This window comes from Peromyscus maniculatus, chromosome 21, assembly GCF_049852395.1.
Source record: "Peromyscus maniculatus bairdii isolate BWxNUB_F1_BW_parent chromosome 21, HU_Pman_BW_mat_3.1, whole genome shotgun sequence".
Taxonomy (NCBI): Eukaryota; Metazoa; Chordata; class Mammalia; order Rodentia; family Cricetidae; genus Peromyscus; species Peromyscus maniculatus.
The window spans coordinates 15,240,682-15,265,879 of NC_134872.1; the positions used below are offsets into that span (position 1 = coordinate 15,240,682).

General features: G+C 38.4%; 1 protein-coding gene across 2 annotated transcripts in view; it reads right to left on the reverse strand.

Moving 5' to 3' along the window:
* The window catches only part of Pcdh15 (protocadherin related 15), a 1,435,956-nt gene that overhangs the window by 874,691 nt on the left and 536,067 nt on the right, over positions 1 to 25,198 (reverse strand). The window lies entirely within an intron of this gene.

Sequence of the window (25,198 nt, forward strand, 5' to 3'; positions counted from 1 at the left end):
AGGCATTTGCAAACTGGAAGATTATGAAAGAATAGGAAACTGATTGCTGACTCTTAAATATTTCTTTATAATTTCTGGGCCTGATATATTTTTGTGGCCCTACAAGTTGTCAGAAACAGAAACTCAGTGTGTGTGTGTGTGTGTGTGTGTGTGTGTGTGTGTGTGTGTGTGTGTGTGTGTTAGAGAGAGAGAGAGAGACAGAGACAGACAGAGAGAGACAGAGAGATAGTGAATGGTGTTGTATATGTTAAATGTCATATTCACTTAGTTTTGTTTTCAGTTGCTTTTAGGTCCAGGTACTGGTTCCATTTGAAATTTGAAATTCTTCAAATTTAAAGGAAGCATGGAAATGATGGACAATGGTTAGATTTGTTGAACTAGACTTCTTTATTGGAATTGGACAATAGGTATACCTGAGTAATATATTAGCCACACCTGAGTAATAAAGCTACATGCAGGAAAAATGTCCATATCCATACATACACACATAGTATAGTTTGTTAATAATGCAAGGGTGGTGTATGTCAGACTCTTATCTTTTGAGGAAGAGAGAAACATATTTTGAGTCAAATAACCGATTTGTTGATTATTTTATGTTAATTTCACATCTTTTCATTATTGCATTTAACATTTTTAGTTATATGTATGTGCACATGTGTCTGTAGATATGTGCATATATGTGCTGTTCCCTGCAGAGGACAGAGGCGTCAGATCCCCTGGACCCACAGTTACAAGCAGTTGTGAGATGCTTGAGATGGGTGCTGGGAACCTAACTCATACTCTCTTTAAGAGCAGCACATGCTCTTAAACAGGGACCCATTTTCCTAACCTCCTATTTCAAATATTTAAACACATAAAATGTGCTTCTTTGGTTTTGGGACAAAATAAACGAGTTAATATTGGTGAGAAGAGATGAAATTTCTATTACCAACCCAGCACACTCTCTGTTTCTGACAGTTATTTCAAAAGCTCACTCCATCTCTCATTTACCATCAAAATACATATGGCCCTCCATCTATACACAACAATTTGTGTTACATGTTCATTCACATTAAGTTCACATGTTCGTTCATATTGAATTTGGACTTTTTAAGAAAATATAAAAATGAGATTAATCAGGTAGGTCCAGGTATTTGCTGATGTTAACATGAAAGCAAAGTTGCTTGTGCTGAAGTGAGAAGTGATGCATGCAGCCAGGTCATCATAGAGGCAGATGGATGTGTGGTGACTGAGCCCCTGTTTGGGGACAGAACGGGTTTCCTGAAAGTCAGCGTTCTGCTTAAGGACATGTAGAACATTTAGGACAAGAAATGGACATGATTCTGTCATTGAAAGAATGATTGTCATTCAAGAAATTATTCCATGGGAAAAACTCAGCCTCCTGTAAATAATTTACTTGTGAACTCATAATACTTATTTGTGGAATGAGCTGAATCTAAAACGGAAGAGAGCTGCATCCTGACACATGGAGATGATGCTAAATTCTTATGCACAAATTATTTCCCATAAGATATTTAAATTTTTATACACTTATTGCTTTTTGTGTTTTATTGCTCATTACAGGAATACAAAGTGAATGCTCATCTGCGATACACTGGAGTTTTATTTCCTCCTTAGCTATCAACGGTGACAAGAATGGACTTCTAACTTCACACAGTCATCATGTGAGAGGTTGTACTTCTACTTCATGATTAAAAACATACTTTGGAGATAATTTTCTGTCACTGAGCCCAACTTGACCTTGAACTCATCTTGATTCTACTTTCTAAGTGTTGGGATTTCAGTTGCACACATAACAATCTCAAAATTAAAAATTCTCCAATAGCCTTCTATTTGTATTGTTGTAGATCTTTTTAGCCAAAAAAATTGCCATATCTACTAGCTATACATTTCAATAAAATACACACTTTTTATCAATTCTTAAAATTTGCAAGGTGAGATTCTTTTATTGAGTCCTTGAAATTTTCATACATTCTATGTTGACCATATTAACCACTCCACCATCTCTTCCTAGGCCCACCTTCCCATGCTCAGCCCACCCAACTTTGAGGTCTCATTTTTCTTTTCATAAATCCACTCCGTCCCATTATTGCTGCCCATAAACTCCTAGGTGTATACATTCATCACAGGATGTGACCTACCAGAGGCCAAGCTTTTAAAGAAAGCTAACTTTCCTTCTTCTGACAGGCTCCTCGGTGAGGGGTGGGAAACCATGACCTCATCCTGGGATTTCATCTTGCTTGAGGTTGAGTAGGTCTTCTGCATACTGTCATAACCACTGTGGTTTTATTTCTACAACTGCCCTGTTGAGCCTAGAAAACACTGTTTCCTTGCAGTCATCCTCTCCCCCTGGGTCTTACAAATGTTCCTCTCCCTCTTTTGCTATTTTCCCTGAGCCTAGGGAGACAAGTGTGTGATAAAAATGTCTCTTTACAAGAGGGGGGAATACACACACACACACACACACACACACACACACACACACACACACACATATATCCTTTGTTAGGGCATCTAGAAACATATTGGTAAATAGATTTTTTATAATTGTTCAGGTAGGGATACCACATAGAAAATACTAGTGTCAAGAAATAAACAATATATAATGAACATATATAAGTGATGTATACAATTAGGGAGTGATAGATGCCAACAAGAAAAAGGGCAAGGGCACTAAATAAATTAGTGAGGTTAATTAAACCGACTGCACTCCCCAAAGTTCCAAATATCTTTACACCAAAAATATTCAATAGTTTGCACTCCATGGGTTTCTTCTATATTGCCTTTGACATTTAAACATTCCTACCACTTCTAAAAACACAAATGCATCAGGAGAATGGATCTTAATTCATTTTTTTAACAAACATTCCCAGATGGCAATAGAGGGAATCATGGCATAAATTGACTGTCACTTTTATCATTTTATATGATGTGGAGTTTAATTCAATTAAACATTAAATCAAATTAACCTAAAGACACTGTATCTCCCAATATGGTAAAGACTATTCAAATTCATTTCAATATCAGGAAAACTAAATCAACCTACCCAACTTTTATCATGTAATTAAAGCATTAAAAAAATCCTGGTCATCACATAACTCTGCAGTTGTTTGAGAGATGATGAAAAAAAAATGTACATGAATTTGTTATCCACTGTTAGATCAATACTGCCCTTGACTCTCTAAACCCAATGATGAATTGAATGTAAAGGTGAACACTGACACTGTGGTTTTTATCTACTAGTAATATTTTAGTACATAGCCTGAGAAATCAACACCCAACCTCTGTGAAATTCCTCTATTTCTCAACTGCTTCCTCCATAAAGAACCAAGACATCAGGTGAACACCTTCATTTCCAGATAAGGTAATGTGAGAGGACATGGAAATCAGCAGGAGAAAAGTGGGAATGCTGTGAGATCTAGACACAGAAAGAAAGTGTGCCTGTCTCTTCCTGATCTTGCTGGGATGAGGAGAAAAGTAAGTTACAGTAGACTTCTGAGCTTAGATGCTGACCTTCTCTCTTGGGAAGGTTTCTGCACATTCATAGGCTTTATAGACTAATTAGAAAAGTAGCTTCAGATCTAGCCCTTCTTTCAGTTTGAGAAGGATCCTATTGTCTGAATAGGACTTGGACTTTCGAGGTGTCAGAGTGCACTGTCTGTTTCTATCTGTGGGACATGAAGACACCCCACTAGAGCCACCTTGGCTCAATAGAGACTGACACTCATCACGTGTCCTGTAGAAGATAAGAGAGTTGGTTATTCCCAAGACCTGTAGGTTCCGAGGCCCTTGCCCTGTGACCAGGCCATGGCCCACTGTCACTTGCAGATTCATAATTTTGGCAGAATGAAGGCAGAACACTGATAACCAGTGTGACCAGCAGGGAAATATTTACATCACTTACTATCAAGATCTTCTGGAATAAATTGCATAAAACATACTTAGAAAATAATTAACATTGGAATAGATTAGTTTTTCTCATTAGTCATTGTGGGAGCCCGTTCTGGGGTTCCTCGTGGCTTTACCCAGCAGGTCCGAATAGAGGATGATCAGGACCACGGGCCTGAGGGCAGGTGTCTGAGATGGCCTGCACTTGGCTGTGCTGGGGGAGGAGGTCTTTTGCTCCACCCCTTGGCGTCTCTATAAAAACCCTGGACCAGAGACAGTCCGGGCCCGTTGGAATAGGTTCCAGGCCCTCTCGAGGCTATCCTTTATTTTCTATCTGTTTATCTCCGCAACATTCTCCGCTATAAATCCTTCTATCTAATATTTCCTGCTGCTCGCACTCAAGAAAACTCTGGGAAGCTGTGGGGGTGGTGGGTAAACGCCCCACAGAATGGCGCCTGAACAGGGACTAAAGAAAAAAAGGGACTAAAGAAAAAGGACTAAAGAAAGGGGAAAAAAAAGGGACTAAAGAAAGGGGAAAAAAAGGGACTAAAGAAAGGGGAAAAAAGGAACTAAAAAAAGGGGAAAAAAGGAACTAAAGAAAAAAGGGACAAAAAAAGGGGGGACTAAAGACAAATGAACAGGGACTTAAGACAAAGTAATAGGGACTAAAGATAAAGGAAAATAATAGTTTTATTACAGAGTTTTTGGTGAAAGTGCTGAGTCAGCCCTGCCAGTGGAAAGGCATGCCGGTGTTATGGAATATATATATTTTTATATATATATATTTTTGGTGAGGCAGGGGTTTTATCCTCGAGAGAAAAGGAAAGCGGACTGGAAGGATGTCCGATGCTGCAGCGAAATTCTCTTCTGTCAAAATTTTCTATCTTCTATCCCTTTCTCAATTTCTATCTGTGATAAGTATAAGATATAGGGTAGTAATATAGTTTAGGAAAAACTTAGAAGTATAAGATTATGTAGGAAAAAATAAGTAAGGCAACTAGACAGAAAAACTCAATTTTCTAACTTTGGGGGCTTTGAAAGCAAACTGGGAAAAAAATCTTTCTTTGGGCTTTTCGGGTAGTAAAAAAGCTCTTCTTGGAGCTTATGGGGAAGGAAAAGTTTCCTATGGAAGCTTTTGACCTGGGGACAGCTGAAAAGCCAAATCCAAGCAGCAGGAGAAAGTAATTTCTCCCTGAAGCAAAAATGGGGGTGTAAGAAGTCAAAGTTTAAAGTTGGGAAGTTTTGGGAAAAGTTGGTCTTTCTCCTGGGGGAAAAATCTTTCTCTTAAACTCTAAAGCTTTTCTTGAAAAATTTGGGGGAAAAAACTCTCTTAAAAAGCCTTAATCTATCTCTTAAGAAACTTAGAAACTAAAGCCTTTCAAAACTCGCTCTCTCAGAAGGACAAAAATTAGAATCACCTGAAGATATTAGTATGGGGACCACCTGTGATTAGCTCTAAGGGAAAACAACAAACTTAAGACAGCAAAACCTAAGTTCTCTTTCAAGCTTTAACAATCCTCCCTGCAATGCAGGAGGCAGGGACAAGTTTCTAAAAACCTCTTCTAAGCTCTGTCTCTTCAAGCTAGTAAAAGACAGTGGGTCAGAGTACCCTAAGGGAAACGCTTGGGGAGAGTGTGGGTGAAGAGCTACAGAGAGCCCAAAAGGGCTGGAAACTTTACCAGAGAAAAGCAAAAAAGCCAAGCTTTTCAGTTACAGCCGAGCTGAGGCAGCAAAGGTTCTGAGTGAGCGTTTCAGAATGAAAAGGTGCTCCTCATCGTCTTATGCAAAGATTCCCTGAAACTGTTAGCATTGTATCCTCGCTTCTGAGCAAAAACCCAGAGGCGACTGGCCAGCGTCTCTGAGTTGGAGTGCATTTCGGGGATACTAGGGTTCCTGCAGTTGTAAACTTCCTGGAGCACAGAGCTGAGGCAGGAAGGTGCAGGACCCAGGGGAAGATTGCTAATGAACAAACAAAGCTAAAGCCGGTGTAACGGCACAGTTGTCCACTTTCCTACAAGTCCCGGTTGATAGGTCCACAGCTGCAAAAAGAAATCTGAGAAAAAGCTTTCCTATCAGAGTAAGGACCTTTCTGGGAAAACAGTAAAGCTGAACTATCTGAAGCAGTTGTGCTGCTGAGTCAGAACGCTGTCTGGGGAAAGAGCCCAGCCAGGGCAGAACAGAATTATCCAGGGGTAAAGCTTTCTTTTCTGTCAGAGAAAGCATCTTTTTGAGAAAAGCTTTGTTTTAACTGACTTCCGTGAGATGAGGGAGTGTAGCCCTGAGGGGTAATTGCCTCTGGCATAAACTCTGTCCTTGAGCACCCAGACAAGCAAATGCAACCCACTGGGGGACTGGGCCAGGTGAAGGCCTGATGAGGCAAAGCACCTGTCCTAATGGGAGTTTAGAAACAGCAAAAAACCTCTCTTGTTAGATTTTCAGTCTGTACGCAAACCACACAGACCCCGAAAACAGAAACGGACAAAAATCCCCTACCTTCAGGAGCAGGGAAAGCCGCCGCTGTAGTGTCGGAAACTGTTTCTGGGGTAGATGGGATAATCTGAGACCAAACTGAGAACTGTCTGGGAGAAAGACTCTGAAGAAACAGAGGGGACAGATTCCTCCCCAGAAAATGCATGACCTGACAAAGCTGCTAGAGTTTGAGGCTGATTAGGGGGAGAAAAAAAAGCCCCTACCTCGAAAGGCAGCTAGCAGAGGAACAGAGCTGCAGACAGATAGCTGAAGCTCTGCATCTGGGGGGGAGGAACAAGCAAAATGAGATAAATCAGTGGGAAAAAATCTCTAAAGGAGCTATGAAAAAGCTCTGTTGCAAATGATCTTGTTTTTCACTGACTGGCTAAGGCAAGCACAAGCCCCGAGGAAAGTTGCTATCAGAAATGCCAGCCTCAATGCCGGCTAACGAGGCAGGTGTAGTTCTGATTCGGGGGCCAATGTCTGATGAAGTTAAAACACCTGTTAAAGCCAGTTGAGAGAATAGAAATCTCCCAATGTGCCATAGCTGAAAATGTAAAATGCTTGTTCAAATCTCCCATTGCAAAAGCAAAAAACTTTGTTCAAACCTCCCAGGCAAGAATTTGTAAGCAAGTCTGGTAAAAGAGAACCAGTTGACTCTCAGACCCAAAAAGAACTATGGGAAATGATATATGGGAAATGATATAAGGGACTGATATGGAACTGATATTATTATGGACTGATATAAGGGAAATGCATTCTGGGAAAGGTAGTTTTTCCGCTAAAGATGGCGACATTCATTGCCCTGAAACACTTTTGTCAGCTTGAAAATACGTTCATGGTAAACTTAAAATACAGCTTTTAAAAGAATGAGTAGGAAAATCGTCTAAGAGTTTGGGTGTCAGTTCCAATGAAAAATTGAAAGAATATGGAACTAGGTGCTTCGCGGTTTGGGGCTCCGTTGGTAAAATGCCTTATTTAGCCTAATAGCTGTGCAAAGTTTTTACGGTAATTGGATGACAAAAAAGCTACCTATAAGAGCAAACAAGTCACTTTAAAATCCTTAAAATATCACCTAATAGCTGTGCAGTATTGACTAAGAGCTTTACAGAAGCTAAATAAGATAATTTCACCCTCAGCGTAAAGTTTTTCAGTAGGACAAACCAAAAGTACTGCTGTGATAGAAACGTTTGTTTGAATTGAAGCATTTAGGGGAACTACTATGAATTTGGGTGAAGGGACAGCCTCTAGTTAAAAACCGTTTACCGCTGACAGTGCATCTCTGCCGGTCCGGAACGGCTGAGAGAACTGGCAACTTTGGAGTGTGGCTTCATCCCGAGAAGGTTACAAACCCCTAGCAACAAGTATCACAACTCTATAATGACAACACTCACTAAATCCCAGTGCTTTATAACAAAGCTGACTATGAACTCTAAACTTTAGAAATGATGTACGTACTTCCTGTCTAGTTAAGAGAATCTTTATAATAGAGATAGTGATGATAATTAAGAGTAAGAAGTAGAGAGACGAATAAAATTCTGTCTTGTTATATCTGTGTTAAGAAATCTTTAGGTGTTTGCTAAGTTAGATATATGCTAATGGTAGCCTATATAAGTTTGTAAAATAGATCTATAGAGTTCCTTTAAGAATATAAGCTTGCAAGAAGTAGCTAAGGTAGTCTTAAGACATGTAGTAATAAGCTTGTAAGATGCTAGTTGTAAATGTAAGTTTAAATAAGAAATAAGATGGAATGAATATAAGTATATAAGAATTAATAGGAAATATATTTGCTAAAGTAGTTCTATAAAGTATAAATAAGTAGATGTTAATATGTTGTATGTGAGTTTGTAAAAACGTGTAAATGTTGAATATGAGTCTAAATGCTTTGCAAGGCAAAAAATGTTATATGTGAGTTTGTGAAAAAGTGTAAATGTTAAGTGTGAGTCTATTAATGTATATGGTGAAAACACCTGAGACACAGGAGATAGTGTCCTAGTAGACTGCAAGGTAGGCAGTCTGAATGGTTTCAAAAGCTCCAGAAGCCGCTAAGAAGCTAAGAATAGCGGACGCCAGAACCAGCACAAGGCATCCGCAGCTGAGATCCGTGGAATATCAACGCAGCACAGAAAAACCTGAGCTAACAGCAAAAACGGTGCGGTTTAAAATCTTACTATAACTAAAAAGGTCTGTCTGTGAGAACAAAAGTTGCAGAGACGCTTGTTTGAACAAAGATTGTTAACAGCAAAAAGTTTTGGTTGTAAAACATCTCTTCATATTTGGAAGTGAAAGCCTGATACCAGAATTTATTTCTTGTTTGAACTTTTTGAACTTAAAATGAGATAAAATTACAAAAACATTTTGGTTATGGATTTCTTCAAATTTGGAAGACTAGTACCAATATTTATCATTTGAATTTTGGTACTTAAATGGAATGAACAATAGAGATTTCATTGCAATGGGACAATTTTGAGCTTACTTATAGTAATGACCTAGGAACGGTTTTCTGGAATTGGGTTAAAAATGAAACTGTTTAAATGAAGAAATGTATTTCTACTTAGAATCAAGATGCAATTTTGTGTATGCGTGTATGCTTTATTAACTGGAGATTTATGAATTGTTTTGTGGAACTGTTTATGTAAAAATGGAATTACTTATGGAACTGGTTTTGTGTTACAAATGGAACTGTTCAAACAGATAAGTTTGGGTTCCTCTAACTAGGTTTGAGACTTTGTTTAAAAAATTATAAAGAAAAGGAGGAGTTATGAGATTGAATTATGTTCGCAGAAACCTATTGATATTAATGCACCCTGGTTTTGTGGAGTTAAGAAAATGTTTAAGTTTGATGTGAATACATCGAAGTTTTTCCTATGTTCTGTTAACAAGAAAATTCGAATGAGTGAGTTAAAGTTGTAAGACGGAGAAAATTGTTAACTATATATAGCACCATATATGCTAATTCTAATGGTTCTGTTAAGAGTTTGCTTTGAGTTGTAAGATTGAGAGAATTGTGACTATGTATAGCAATATTTATGTTAACCTGTTAATGGTAATGATGAAGCTAAGGGATTCTTTAAGTTTGTAGTTGCCTTAAGAGTTTTGGTTTAGAAAGGGCTTGAGACAGCTAAGACAGCTGTGGTCACCTTGGACCTAATTCAAAAGAGAAATGCCATTTATATCATCCTCTACTTCCATACTGGGAGGTGTAACAGCTATGGAGATTGCTGTAAGCCATTAATAGTTATTTTTTTATATATTAAGAAGGGGGGACCTGTGGGAGCCCGTTCTGGGGTTCCTCGTGGCTTTACCCAGCAGGTCCGAATAGAGGATGATCAGGACCACGGGCCTGAGGGCAGGTGTCTGAGATGGCCTGCACTTGGCTGTGCTGGGGGAGGAGGTCTTTTGCTCCACCCCTTGGCGTCTCTATAAAAACCCTGGACCAGAGACAGTCCGGGCCCGTTGGAATAGGTTCCAGGCCCTCTCGAGGCTATCCTTTATTTTCTATCTGTTTATCTCCGCAACATTCTCCGCTATAAATCCTTCTATCTAATATTTCCTGCTGCTCGCACTCAAGAAAACTCTGGGAAGCTGTGGGGGTGGTGGGTAAACGCCCCACAGAAGTCATGATTTCATAAAGACAGATCTGAAAATCTTCATGTAATTACTAATAACATTGACCAAATGTTCCTAGTGATAAAATCTAATTCAAATATTTTTCTGTCAATATGATAGTAAATATCTTCCATCCAGCTGTTAGAATCACAGTCACACAGTCAACTGATTGTTCAATATAAGGAAAACAAGGCACCAAAAACTTTTTCTGCCAACTCTAGCACAGCAATTTGTTATTCCTTCTTTCTTGGTTCTGAGTGGCTAAACTTAATTAATTAACCTTAACTATTTCATATCTCATCATGCAATGTAAAGAAAATGAATGTACATGTGCTTTTCATGTAACTAGGAAAGAATTATGTCAGACTAGATGGGCAGATGGGCTTGCTGACAGAGGCGTCTAATGCCAATCCAGGGTGGCCAGGGTGTTTTTTTTTTTTTTTTTTGGTCAGGGTTTCTATTGCTGTGATAAATATCATGATCAAAAGCAAATTGTGGAGGCAAAGGTTAATTTCAGCTTATAATTCAGGTAACACGCCATCACTGAAGGAACTTAGGGCAGAAACTCAAATCAAGAACCCAGAAGCAGGAATCCAAGCAGAGCTATGGATGAGGGGAGTTTACTGGCTTTTTTGCATGGATCGGTTCCTCCATTAGCTCTCTTTTACAACTCAGGACCACCTGTTTGTGGGAGGTATACCATCCTGAACTCCCATGGGCTGTCTGCTCCTGCCAATCATTAATCAAGACAATACCCCACAGACTTGCCACAGGCCGATGGTGTTGAGGCATTTTCTCAATTAAACTTCCCTCTTCACAGGTTTGTCTACATTTGTATGGAGTTGACAAAAAAAACCAACCAACTGACAGCAAAAGAAAGCAGAGCACCCTACCTACCATAGTCATCCTCTGATTTGGATGTATAAAGTCTCTAAGTATCTGTGCTTTGTCTAATGTGTCTAGATATTATCAATACAATAAGGAGAGATCATGGTCTTTAAGACCACTTAGATATGTGTTTGTGATGTATTTTCTGCTGAGTGATGGAGATATGCTGGGCATGTGATTCCATTTGCTGAAGTTACAGCTTCTTTTGCTCATATTGGGGGAATTTTCATTGATACACACAGACATACACACACACACACACACACACACACACACACACACACACACACACACACACACCCCTCCTGGTCCAGCCAAGCAACCAAGAAATGTTACTTTTATTTCTCATTATTACCTACCTGGCCAGACATCTATGAGTATTTTCATTGCTCTTCTCTTACTCAAAATGAAAGAGAAGCAGAGTATATTTCATTAACAGCTTGGTGGGTGGTATGAATGAGGAGTGGGAGGGTGGGGGAGGGAGGGAGGGAGGGAGGAAGGGAGAGAGGGAAAGAGGGAGGGAGGGAGGGAGAGAGGGAAAGAGGGAGGGAGGGAGGGAGGGAGGGAGGGAGGGAGGAAGAGAGAGAGAGAGAGAGAGAGAGAGAGAGAGAGAGAGAGAGAGAGAGAGAGAGAGAGAACAAAAGTAAGCCACATCATCACAGTGCAATGAACACGCAGTAAGTCTTGTAAGTCTTGTGTGCAAAGTCATCCCATCACCAAGAAACAGAGCCATGGCTCCTGTGAGAGTGAAATGCCAGTCATGATGAGTGTCAGAGCAGACGTTGCCAAATCCCTACTCACTATTTATATTGTGAGTTGAAACTACTATGTGTGTGTTCTCTGATTTACAAATATGCACCAAATACTTATCCATTTAGACTCCCTAAGCTCACGAGCTGGAACACGAGCTTTGCTCTCCCTTACAGTGTTTGCCTATATAGGATGAGTTTGCTACTGTGATCGCAAAATAAAATAAAATATGAAAATAGAAACAGGACAATAGGCAGGTGCTGGACAAAATCATTTCTACATAAACCTGAGGATCTGGACTCAGGGCCATTTTCAGCAGTTATTTAAACAATATAGCGTTAACATACTGGAAGACTGAGTGGTGTATCCCACACCAACAATAACACAGCAATTATCCAGTGCAGCAGCATCACTACTGTAGCATAAGTAACAGCTACCTTTTGGGAGAGTATGTTTAGCCTGGTTCTAATCATGACATTGTTCTATTTCTTTTAATAAGACATCAAGTTGTTCAGTATATTACTTCTATTGAATTCAATGTATGTCAAAGAAGTAATTTCACACCCTAACATTAAAAATAAAAGCAAAGTGGAACCACAGAGCATTGCCTCCTCAGGCTTCGTGTCTCTTCTTTTAATTAGAGATTTGAAAGATTACTACACGTTTGGCTTTGAATTGTATCCAATGTTATTACATTTTAAAAATATACTAATTTAAAATATTAAACCTAAATCGCAGGGTTTTGAAAAAGTAAGAGAAGTAACTTCTGCCCATTTGTATAAGTCTGAACCATTAAAGAATACATCCATCAGAATTTCATATCCATCTACATAAAAACACAAAGGGGAACATAACTCATTACAACTTCAAGATTCATATGGCAAACTGAAATTGATTTCTACCAATTGTACATATTTACCATGTCTCATTTAGCCTAGTCTAAGTTCAATGGCATGATGATATGTGAAATATCTCAGACTGAAAAAAAATCTACATAATAAGATTGAAACATAATAATTTCATGTAAACTTGTAATGGTGCTTCTACAGAAAAGCGTGATGAGAGGAAGATGAAGAAACAAGCTAGGCATGGCGGTTCATGCAACCCCAGCATTTTGGGAGGCTGAGGCAGGATGATCAGTGCAACTTCCAAGCCAGGCTGGGCTAACGAGTGAGGTACTTTCTCAAGAACAAAGTAAAATGAGAAAGATCTCTCATCTTCCCCTGATGCCACTCACTGCAGACTGTGACCCTAGACCACTTGATGTGAGGATACACTGGAAGTGGACCCTAACCAAAATGAACACATGCAGACTATTTTCTTGGGCATGTCTCTGTACTTTATCATCACCGTTCAGCAAAACCCACTATCAGCCTTGACCATTTCCTACAGACCACTGTAGACATTGGAGCTCATTAGAAAGTTCCTGAGGAAGCCAGATGTGGCAGCACAGACCTGCAATCCCGCACTGGAGAGACTGGGGCAGGAGGCTCCCACATATGAGTTCCAGGATGGCCAGGCCTACAGAGTGAAATATTTTCTCAAGATAAATAAACACTATAAAGGGAAGAGGATAAAGTGGAAGAAACTAAAGCCCTATTTTGAAATTGGTTTTTATAATAATCTCCATCTATTGCATTTTTATAGTAATCACAATCTATTACATTTTCTATCATTAGGCTGTAAAGCAGAAATTAGGCTAAATCCTTCACAATTTTAAGAGAAATCCAGTGTATTGGGTGATGAAAAAGGTCCAGTGATTAAATAAACCGTAGGGAAACTTTAGCTGCCAAGTCCAGGTCTTATCATTAATCATATTACATTGTCTCTGATTTGATTCTCTGTTACTATGGTAAGATACTGGCCAGTGTCAACTTAGCAGGAAAGATCCTTGTTTCATCTTGAAGTTATAGATGACCGGCAAGGGAAGTCAGGCAGAATTTCAAGGTAGGAACCTGGAAAGCAGAGACCTGGAGGTACACTGAGTTTACAAGTATATTCTACCATGCCCAACACTCACATGTATTTCATCTTTTCTCTTGATCAAATATTTAAAATAATATCCTCAATGGATGCCATTTTAACTATTTGAATATTATTGTTATTTTTTATTATCATAAATGTATACAAGCATAATTGTATTTCTTTTTACTGAAATCTACAGTCTTAGCAGCAATGAATTCAGTTTTGAAATTACAGGTTTGGCTGATAGGGTTTCCAAACACACTATTAAATATATGAAACCCTACACTGATACATATTTCAGATTTCTTTTCATTTCTAATGCAGGGAGTTAATTAGTTGACCTCTTGACCAGTTTGTAGAGTGCTGCAATAGCTCAGATCGTGGTATATTACTTACAAACTGCATGAAATGTCCAATCCTAGGACAGTACCAGGATGTGAGAAGACAGGCTTTTCAAAAAACTAGGGCATGAGAGCATCTTGCTCTAATCCTCAGAACACCAGACAGGCTTGACTTTTCAAAAGGAAAACAGGGCTCCTGCCTTCCATATGGGAAAGAACAAGATGGAATCCCTAATTTGTGCAAAATTGGACTTCTAGCACTAGGCTGCACGCATGTCTTGGGTGCAAAATTTGCTCCCTTTTAACATTTCATTTGAAAGTAATAAGCACTGCTAATACAGCAGATTAACTGATTTACTTTCTAAATATACTCAGATTTACTTTCTAAATATATTCAGATTATGTTAAGTCGTTTAATCTCATTGAGCCCCACATCTGATAACACTGTAACATACAAACTTTCGCACAGAAGGAAGACGGGCACAGGGGCCGAACCCTGTCACTCCAAGGTCAAAAGCAAGCTTCCTTCTAGTGTTAAGCCACCAAGGACTTAAACCTGTTATAAACAGGATAGAGAAATCAAAAGCTTAGTAGCTCTGGGATTTCTCAGGCAGCAAAGAGAATCCGGGGGCAGAGCGGTAATTAAATCATGCAAGGTTACTTGGATCACTGGGACTCTGCACTGGGCACACAAGGGGGTGGGTATCTGTTCCACCTGAATTTCCTTTTCAGATACAGCCCTGTCTGAAAGGGGACAGAAATTGATTAGATTCTTCTAGTATCCTTCCCACCTTAGTTAAAATTCAACAAATAACATACGCTTCTGTTCTAAATAAAGGCATTCTCTGAGCTCAAATTCAAGTGCATTAATGAACACAAGCTCGCATAGGCACATACTAAATAAAAGAAGATGGAGAATTTCAAATTTCTGCGTTCGTTTGAGAATTAAGTGAGATGATGCATGCAGAACACATAGCATACTTTTCACATCTTAAATTATCAGAGATAATGCTCCTCCAGCATGTCCTTATCAATTTTTTTTTTTTTGAAAATAGCTCAGAACTGGAAAGGGTACAAAACGTTTTTTTTTGTTTTTTTTTTTTTGGCAACACAAAAGATTATTAAGAATACAACCATTTTGTAAAGTTGAGGGATGTTGATTTATAAAGATAATGTGTACCCTTTGGTATAGTATGGTTTATAGCAACCATTTAGTGGTCTTTGATTCGATGCGTAGTCTTATGTGACCAGAAATGTTGAGAAATAGTCACACAATCCCATGGTCAGTTCTATCCAGGAAGCAACAGACTCTAGCTTCTATTACCAACAAGCCCGTAGTAAGTAAAACTCTCTTCCTTTTATGAGGCTCTCGGGTCCTAAAGTGCAGGCGCTTGCCCTAATAAGTAGTCTTCTCAGAGCCCAGCGCACCTTCTGCAAATTGGAAGAAAGCAATGGAAGCGAATGGAGCTGCAATGGAATGGCCACACACCTCGTGGCTCTGTGAGGTGCCATGTAACCTTTCATTTCCTTCCATCAACAAGTGTACCAACACTCGCTGTTCCCTTCTCATGGCAAAAGTCACCAGGAAAAGGACAGAGGTGATTCTTCTCCGTGGGTAGGCATTGCAGGGCTTGCACGACACAATTGTAATTCCAATGCATGTTGTCTCTAAGAGAAAATTGGATGCTATTACCCGGCATGAAAACCTTGATAATAGAACTTGAGAATAACGAATGTATAATATATCATGTATATCATAGGCATGCTCCCAGCGGAGGAGTCTCCGGGTTTTACAAAGCCACACTTATATGCCTTTCTTATTTTCCTTTCAGTCTCCAGGATATATTGAGAAAAATATAAACAGCAGAGCAACCCTCTCGCCACATAATATGAATCTCCTCAGACACTTGGGCATTTTCAGTTTTGAAAATTTTTACCCAGACAATGAGTTGTGCTGGGACAGACACTTCTGTTGCTGGCTTTATTATGCTTTTGCTTTCCCACCTTGGCTGTTGCCCCTTGGACCACTGCACACTCAACTCTGGTTATTGCTATTATCGTGAGGATCCTGAGAATGTCATTTCTGTAGAGATTTCATTGTATGAGAGTGTGAGCCTCTCTCTCTCTCCATCCCACTCCCTCTCCATCTTCATTGCCTTTGATTCTGAGACAGGGTCTTGGTATGTAGCCCAGGCTGGACTCAAACTCACCATGTGCCTGCCTCATTCTCCTGGAGGCTAGGGATATTAGCACACACAATCATAACAATCTGATTTGCCTGTAATAAACTCCTCTTGCCAAGTTTTCCCAGTAAGAACATGAGCTCATGTTCAGCCTCAGGAAACCAGAGCTCCAAATACTCTCTGGAGAATGTGATGGGAGTTCTATGACTGGAAAGAAGCTGACCTAAGGCTCATTGGGGTTTCAAAAGCTGCATGAATACCACCCACACCTGCTTCTGCAAAGTCTCCCCTTTCACAGGTGGGAACATTTATGTCTTTGGAAGTCACAGCTATGCCAATGAAGACTGGGACAAGATGAGTTATGAATGACTTTGGTTGTTCTTATTTTAAATCGTACATGTTCTCTATTAAACAGCCTATCTCATTAGGAGAAATATTTATTTCTTACCCCCATTACTGAATATAATAAATTAGTTTCTCATCAACCTGAGTGCATGAAATGCCACCTTTAAAATGTTACCCCTGATGCTCAGGAGTGACAGAAGTAGCTGCTCTCCTTCTGTGCATGGCATATTTATTGGTATAAAACTACATGACTGTCACTGTCACGGGTATTTACCTGATTCCTCCCCCCCCCATTTTACCAGACTCCCTTGCTAGTACATGTCATGCCATCTTATGCTGATTTTATCTTCAGTTCTCAATTCAAGGCAAAAAAAAAAACCAAACAGGTTTTGATTAAATTTTTGTTAAACCCAGAAATGGATGAATAAACAAATCTTAAGCAAGTGGAAATGAATGAGAATCCCTGGCATTTGTCTGTCAGTAATGCCATGAGGTCAGACATCCTCAACCTTTGCAATCTAGCTCTGTTAGGACAGGTCAGTGAAGACCATTTCTCTTATGTCTGAGTAGGAATTGTTGGATTAAGACACATGGGTTATGCTAAAGGTAGCTCAGAGCTCAGTAAAAACACAATAGAGATGTGAAATTAAAACTCTTATAATACAATGCACCTGCACTTGTACCAGTTCTTCCAGATTCCATTTTTGTATTCTAGTTTTTCTGGCAGATCCCTCAATTCAGATAGTACCACTGGGCATGTGATGTTGACAGCAGGAGCTTGTTTCTCAGGGACATTTCTGGAGTAAGAGAAATCTTCAAAAGATCACAACTAAATCTCTCCCAGATTTGGGTCAGTTAAGAGTAAATTTTGTTAGAAATGAAAAACCTTCTCTAAACCTCTACTGACTCAAAGGAATTTGACTGGTGGTTATAAATGAACATTGAGGGATTGATAGGTAATATAGGATATTGACTAGCTTTCAGAGACAAAAACCTATCCATCGAAAGAAGGGTGGGTATAAAGTTTAAGATTCTCCACCAAACTGCCAGTTGTAGTTTGGGTTCAGTTTTTCAAGGAGAAAATATCTGTGTGTTTCCCTGACTTCACCAGTACCAGGAATCTGGAGCCAAAGAGCTGTTCTGAGCACAGGAATTACAATAGTCAGAAGTGAAATGTGAAGGCTCTTCTCATTCCTACTCATTCACTCAATTGTGTCAACTAATGTTTGCCAATTGATGAGAGAAAGACATTGAAAAGATACTATGGAAATTAAAAAAGTGTGTATGTTGGAAATAAAATATGAGAAGTGCATGATTGTCTGACTTCAGACTTTCTTGAACCCCATGCTTCTCACTACTCACTGTAATACCCCTAGTTTTCTCTGTTTGGCTCAATGGATTTTCTTTTTTAAACATTGAGGATTATAAAATAATGCAGCCCATTAAAAGAATATGGAAAGCATTATATGTGAGAATAAATAATAGAGGTCTAAACTAGCGAGAACTACTAGAGAGAGAGAATTCCGTGAGAAAGTGAGACAAAGCAAGGTGGAGACTCCCCAGCCAGCACAGAGGAGATGACCTTGTGTTCAGTACTTAGAAATAGTACGAGTTTCCTTGACTGCCAAAGACTGAGGGGGGGGTTATCTTCAAAGGAGAATAGCTCCAAAAACATGGACTGTTTATGTTTTCATAAACTTTGTAATGAGTGTATAGAATAAATTTAGTTGTAAATGACAACAGTCCTAAAATGGCACTGGCTTGGAAAAGAAATTGATTGATGGATATAAATAGGCTTCCGTGACACAGAGAGGTGTATGGGTTAATGTTAAATAAAAGAAAGAAAGTGTATATAAAGTCATACCATTTTTAATATGTTAAAATAGGATGTGTAAAAGCAATGACATATTTTCCAGCTTAGATTCTGTTGTGCCCATTGGTTTTAACTCTGACCAACCTATTTTCATCATCATTATTATTATTTCCTTTAGAAGGTGGATTGGTATGCAATAAAATGATTCTAGGTTTTAATAACATTAATTCCATTGCACTTTTTCTTGCATCTGTTGAACTCTTTTCTCTCTCTGTCCTTGTCCAGTGAGTACTCTGCAAAGTCCTAATATTTAAAGGAATTTTAGCCTTATGGGTTTGAATAGTATAACACTAATGTTAACTTAGTTAGGCTTGACGTTGCTTTGGGGTAGAATCTGAGCAGGAAAATTGCAAATGATGGGAAATTGGGTGTGCATATCTCCATCTTCCCATCTTTTGTAAGAACTTTAATTACAAATACCAGAAATTAATGAGTAATATTTCGGGGTGGAAAGCTCATGCTGCCTAGAGCCATCTTAAATGGAACCATGAAAAAGAGATTAAACAGCACATGTACAAGGCCTACTCACCAAAGAACTTTATATAATCTTCTGTTCATGAGCACAGTTAAAACACATTTAAATAGGGGGTTCTAATGCACACCTGTAACCCAGGTCCTGAGTATCTGAAGAAGGAGAACTACAAGTTACCCAGCTTGGACTACTCATCAATCAGATCATGCCTTGAAAAAGAAACAAAACCAAATAATATACATTTTAAAAGGTTTCTGAAAATTTGAAACATACCACAGCAGCTTCGAAAAGTGGATATAACTCTGATTGACATGAACACTGTGGGCACAATGGAATTAACTCTACGCCATGAGTCACCTATCCCAATAGCACTTAGCACATGGACCTGTTTAGACATAAAAGGAAGTCATGCTTCTTCCTGAAGGTGTATTAGTGGCTGAAATAATTCTAGGAAATTGACATGAGTTGAATACAGATAGCAACTTTCTAAAAGTTTTAATCTGTATATTTAGCTGTAAAGGAGTTTGAAAAAGATACTAGCTTTTAAACCCAAAGTTCGAAATTGATGACAAAATGCTTTAGGAAAAATCATCTGCTAAAATTTAAAGAGATTGGTGTAATCTAATTTTGAAAGGTATTTACTACGTTAGAAGTTGACTCTGATGTCATGGTTTAAAAGTATTTCTCAATTAATGGGAATATCAGTCTTCTCCAATGGAGTGCCCCTTGGTATATAAACTATACTCCAGGGAAGCCCTATGCCCAGGAGTACTTGGCAACAAAAAAAGGGACTCCATGTTTGTGTGTATGTGTGCTTTTTTGTTTTGTTTTGCTCTATTTTTGTTTGATTGATTTTTCTAGTTTGCTTGTTTTTTATTTTGGGGGATTGTTTTTTTTGGTTGCTGTTGTTGTTTGAGATAACATGAACTTGGAGTAGGGAGACAGAAAGGGTCCAGGAGGTATCGTGGGACAGAAAATGATATGATCTTGATCAAAATATATTTTATGAAAAAACTTTTAGATAAAAAGATGAATTAATTTATAAAGTATTTGTCAAAAGGGGAAGTTATATCTTACCTACCCATAGTCATATTCCATGAGCTCTAGAATAATATAAATATGGATAGTGGGAATTTCAAAGCTCCACCTCTATATGAAAAAGTGGGTGCTGAGAAAGTGAGGACTGTCTTTTACAGGGATGAGCCTCCTGATATGTTATCATATCCCAAATGGTCAATCCTAAAACAAGTAAATATATGAACAACACTAAATAGACAAATTACTACATGTTACATAGTATACATAAATATGTGTTGTGTATAACAACAGCAATTATAGAAGAAGGGGTCATGAATTTGAAAGAAATAGGGGGGAAAGGAAGAGTTGGAGTGAGGAGGGGGGCATAAATGAAATAAACACAGTATTCTAGTAGAATATTCTCAAAAAATATTCAAACTAAAAAATGCAGTATTCAATCTAAGATGTCCTTCCTATTATTAAAGTCAAGACTTGTCATCTTTTTAGGAACTTAATGTCAGAGCCACATACCCTGTTTCTACTGAGTCTCACTGTGGAGAATTTTATCCTGACTTTTTGTTTTCCACCCTGGGCATTAGGGAATGTATTGAACCTCTCTAACCCTTAGTCCTTCCTTGAAAAGAACAACAACAAAAAGATACCTGAGTCTGTCATGCTGTGATAAGGATAACATAAGGCAATAGTCAGCTTTCCCTCTATTTTGCTTTGGCAATCAATGTGCCTCAAACTGTACTATCACATGCACCAATGACAGACTGGCGTCGCATACCATGTCTTTCTCTCTTCAGTCTTCATTGCACAGAGCAAGCTGGGGATGCGGTTCTTAGCTGAGACAGGCCACTATGTAGCAGAGAAAAATGCCTCAAGAGGGAAACTGAAGATGGGGACTAGATATTGCTATGTGTTGTCTTTGAAGCCTTCTTCACATGAAGCAAGCCAGATGCCATGATAGTGACCATCAAATAATAAACAGCTACAAGGTCCAGGGCATTGCCCCACCACTTGTCATTGACAAAACTAGTAATCTGTACGTAGGATTGTCTTCACATTTATCTCTCTGCATATCATGATAGGAAGATGATCAAGAACCCTGCCACACACGGAGTTCACATCTATACTCTGAAGATAATTCTAGTCTGCACTACTGATAAACTGACCAATTACTTACCCCACAAATCCACTTTTCACAAAAAAATGAGTGGATCTTTTCTGAGACTATTGATCAGGTTTAGTCTAACATTTCCTGCCTCTCCTCTCCCTGAAATGTGATTGCCATACTAGATGCTCAGCTTTCACCTGGCATCCAGAAGAATCATGCAAACTTCTGCTGATAACAGAGATATCAGCAACAGCCAGCACCCATTTATTTCTGGGATAGGTAAGGCACTGTATCATCTGATTTGTCTCACTACTGAACTAATTGTAAGCATATACATTTGGATCTAGTTCAGCCCTTTCCTATTGTGGTGTATGAGAAATTATCCTTTGGATTTGGAAGACAATGTAACTATTGAGAAGATAGCAATGCAAAAACTAATACCACTGTAAAGACCATATGGAGCTCAGGACAGAGTTTACAGTTTTATATGACATTGTCGAGGAAGAATTTGTATCCAGTAACTAGGTGGAGACTAGTATTCTGGGTGAGAGATAGTTACTCTTTCCCTCAGCACTCATCGGAACAGTCACTAACACCTCTGCTTTGCAGAAGTTCTATTTGAATAAATATTTGGCCTGTAGGTAACTAGAGACAAAAGAGAAAACTGTGAATTGTATATTTTTATGGTGTGATGCTGTTTCCTATTTTGTGTCTGTATAAAGGCCTATATATCTGGCTTGTATTATTAGCCTCAAGTACAGATTTGTTTTAATAGGCTTATTTTAAAACATAAAATAGAGAATACTGTGCTTACTTGGTAAAGTCATTTTAATATTGTACGTACGTTCTGATGAAATAATCAATCACAGGTGCCTTTTAAAAATTCTTTCATTCTAAGGACCAGAGAGTATCATCATGCATATTAAGATATGACTCTATACAGCACAGCTTTCCTCTTTCAAAGGCATTGTCATTTTTTGAGACCACTGGCAGAAGGCAAATTTTTTCTTCTTGCATTAGACAGGGATTAATGTTAGTAGTTTTAAATAAATTGAGGCTTCATATTGTCACCTTATTTATTCTAATTTGAAAAACACAGATATTATCAGGATTTTCCTCAACTGGTTGATATAGGGGACAGCACACATTCCGCCTCAGACAGAATATGGACACGCTCACAGGAAGAAAAGGCCAAAAACCTATGGAGAATAGAGGTCAGGGCTTTTTTTTATTACAAGACAAGGCAATCTAAAGACTTCATGCTTCAGAAGAAAGTATGTTAAATTGTACTGACAGAAAATAAGCCTACTCTGTGATACTTAATCTTGATTGTCAAATCAACTGGATCTGCAATCAACTAGGAGCCATACCTCTGGCTGTTGTCCTTCCTCATGGATATCAGAACCAAACTTTATTAGCCTTACAGAGCAGAATGAAAACCACCAGTTTTCTAGGAAACCTTCAGACCTTCATCACTAGATTGGAACTGCTAAGGTATCCAGCCTTGTGGACAGGGTAACTATTGGGTTCTTGATTTCTCCATCTATCCAGAATGCCTGGTTTGTACTATCCAGCCCTATTATATAAGCCAATCTAACATAATCTCCTCTCTCTCTCTCTCTCTCTCTCTCTCTCTCTCTCTCTCTCTCTCTCTCTCTCTCTCTCTCTCTCTCTCTCTCCTCCACCCTCTCTCTATTTTTCTACTGGTTTATTCCTCTAGAGCACTGCATCTTATGTCTTATATAGCTGTACTAGAGGAAGGTGATGTTAAGCATAAGCTGAGCATAAGTAATTAAGACATGTTTGATAGGAAGACAGCAAGGCATAATCAAAATGCACATGTTGGGAATTAGTTTTAGTGCTTCATAGACAGAAAATCCCAATTTAGAGAACTTGACAAATAGTTTACTTGCAACAAGGATGTGATGATGAGACACAGTGAGCTGAGTTCCTATATTCCTTAAGCTGTAAACATTAATTATAGAAAATATCATAGCCAAGTTTAAAGAAACGGGTGACTGTCTCTGCTAAGATCAAAATGACAGGGACATGTGTTTTCTAGATCTCTTCACTTGTAGAGGAACACTTATTCCCTTCTGAGTTGGAGACAACCCTGAGATGAGCATGAATCTTCCAGACTTCAGAAGGAAACAGAGCCCTGCAACACTCTTAGTCTGTTCTGCTTCTGGTGACCATGGGCCCAAGTGTCAGAAGGTGACTCTTGCCCACCTGAAAGTAGAAGGGCTTGCCATTTTCCAAAAGTATACTCAGGGAAAACTAATTAGCAAAAAAGCATTCTCTACTCCTTTTCAGAGTTAGCATTCCCAGTTTTTCTTTCCTTTGCCATCTGCCCTGTGCTTTCCTGAATTTTAAAATCTCAATTACTTCTGAAGAACATGGTAGTGGAAATACAATTAAAAAAGTGATTCTGCATATGTTAGGTGATGAAGGCATACACGGCTTTGCCATCAGTTGGTTCTCAAAAATTTCTCTCTTGAAGCTTCCAATTTTCAAATGGAAAGGTTAAATTCAAAGCATGAAGAATCCATCAACTGCATTCTATATGCATATCTCACAATTGTAAATTTCTAGTTTGGAAACAAGTTTGATGAATAATGTTTAATAATTACCAGGAACAGGGTGAATATTGGCTTTTAAGAAGCATGCTATTTTTCAGAACAGAACATTCTGGCAAAGTGTTTTTTTTTCTCCATATATGAAAACTGTTAGCTGAAAACTGCTAACTGTGTGTAATGTTTAGTCTGTGCTTTGCCAATTCAACGATACCTTTTGATATTGATAGTCCTCATTGAAAATCAGGTATTTAAAACTGAAATGTGTCTTAAAAGCATCCTGTCTCTGAGACGAATTGTCTTCTCATGATGATCCATGTCAAGTTTCCCCTCACCACATGCTGTGCATCTCTTTGCAGCTTAAGTCCTGGTTTAAGACTCACTTGGGAAGCTAGTCCCTTTTCTGTAATTCTAAGATACATCAAAACTAGGTTTACCCCTATCATATTTGTATCTTACCCTTCAAGGAGATTTTAAAGTTCATATTGATGTATTCACATTTTATAGTCCATTTCTTAATTTTTGTTTGTTCCTTAGCTTTATACACCAGAGATGCACTTTTGCCCTTACATGTATCCTTTGTGCTTATGGCAATTAGAAATTCAAAATGAGGTCTCCAACATCCAAAACTGTTTTTAGCCTCCATTACATACCCTCTCACAGCATAGATTCAAAATGGTAGGCCATGAGCCAATTTTACTGAGTAAATATGTGTTGTTTGTGGCCATTTTAAAGTGAATTATTAAATAACTAGAATAGTTGTTACTGTTTGGAAAGGAAATTCACACAGAAGTCTGAATATCTGCTTTCTCTCAGAGGTATTAGACCAAATGATATATCTATGTACCAGCAGCAAAGCCAAGGACCACAGTTAGTCTGAGCTTTGTGAACAATGCACCAGTCAGATGTGGAATTCTCCACTGCTTCTATGCCTTATATGAAGCAAAATCCCCTTGTTTGTTACAAAAAAACCTGTCTTTGGGTCCATTATCTTGGTTCTTCATCCTGTGCTATCATCTTAGGCCACCTTCTATCCCCTCTGTCTACCATTATATGATTATATGAGATTAAAGAATGCCCCAATCCCACCTGTGGCTTGGACTTCCTATTAGCAGTTGTACTTTTAACTCAGAAAACTTATAACCCTTATATATTGTATTATTGCATGATGTTATGTACATATTATTACTATCTTCCCTTCAAAAGGAAAAACTCTCTCAAGCCCATCCCAGGCTCCTTTTATTTTCCAAATACCTGAATAGAAATCCAATGAGCATTTGTGGTTTGATTGAATAGGTGAATTTTCTAGAAAAATAAAGCATTTGGAAAGACATATGTAATCAATTTCATATGGATTCCTTAATTGAGTAATAAAAGCTTTTGACAATTTCTGTCTCTTTCAAATGATTTGTAATGGGTTCCTGTCAAAATTATGAATTAGCAACAGTATTGGCAAGAAGGATAAATTAGATATTTACTTCATCTTCTGCAAAGGCATTCTGTTACTTCTTGTGTATTTTGTTTTCGACTATCCTTTAGGACTACTTTATCAAATCAAGATTTAATATTTATTTTAGATAGATAAAATTATTTCAAAATCATACTTGGAAAGAGTTGTGAGGTGTGACAGTGATGAGTTGTGTTATACTCTGACATAAATCTCTCTGAGAGATTTCTTCTTGTCATTTTGTAAATGTTTTCAGGG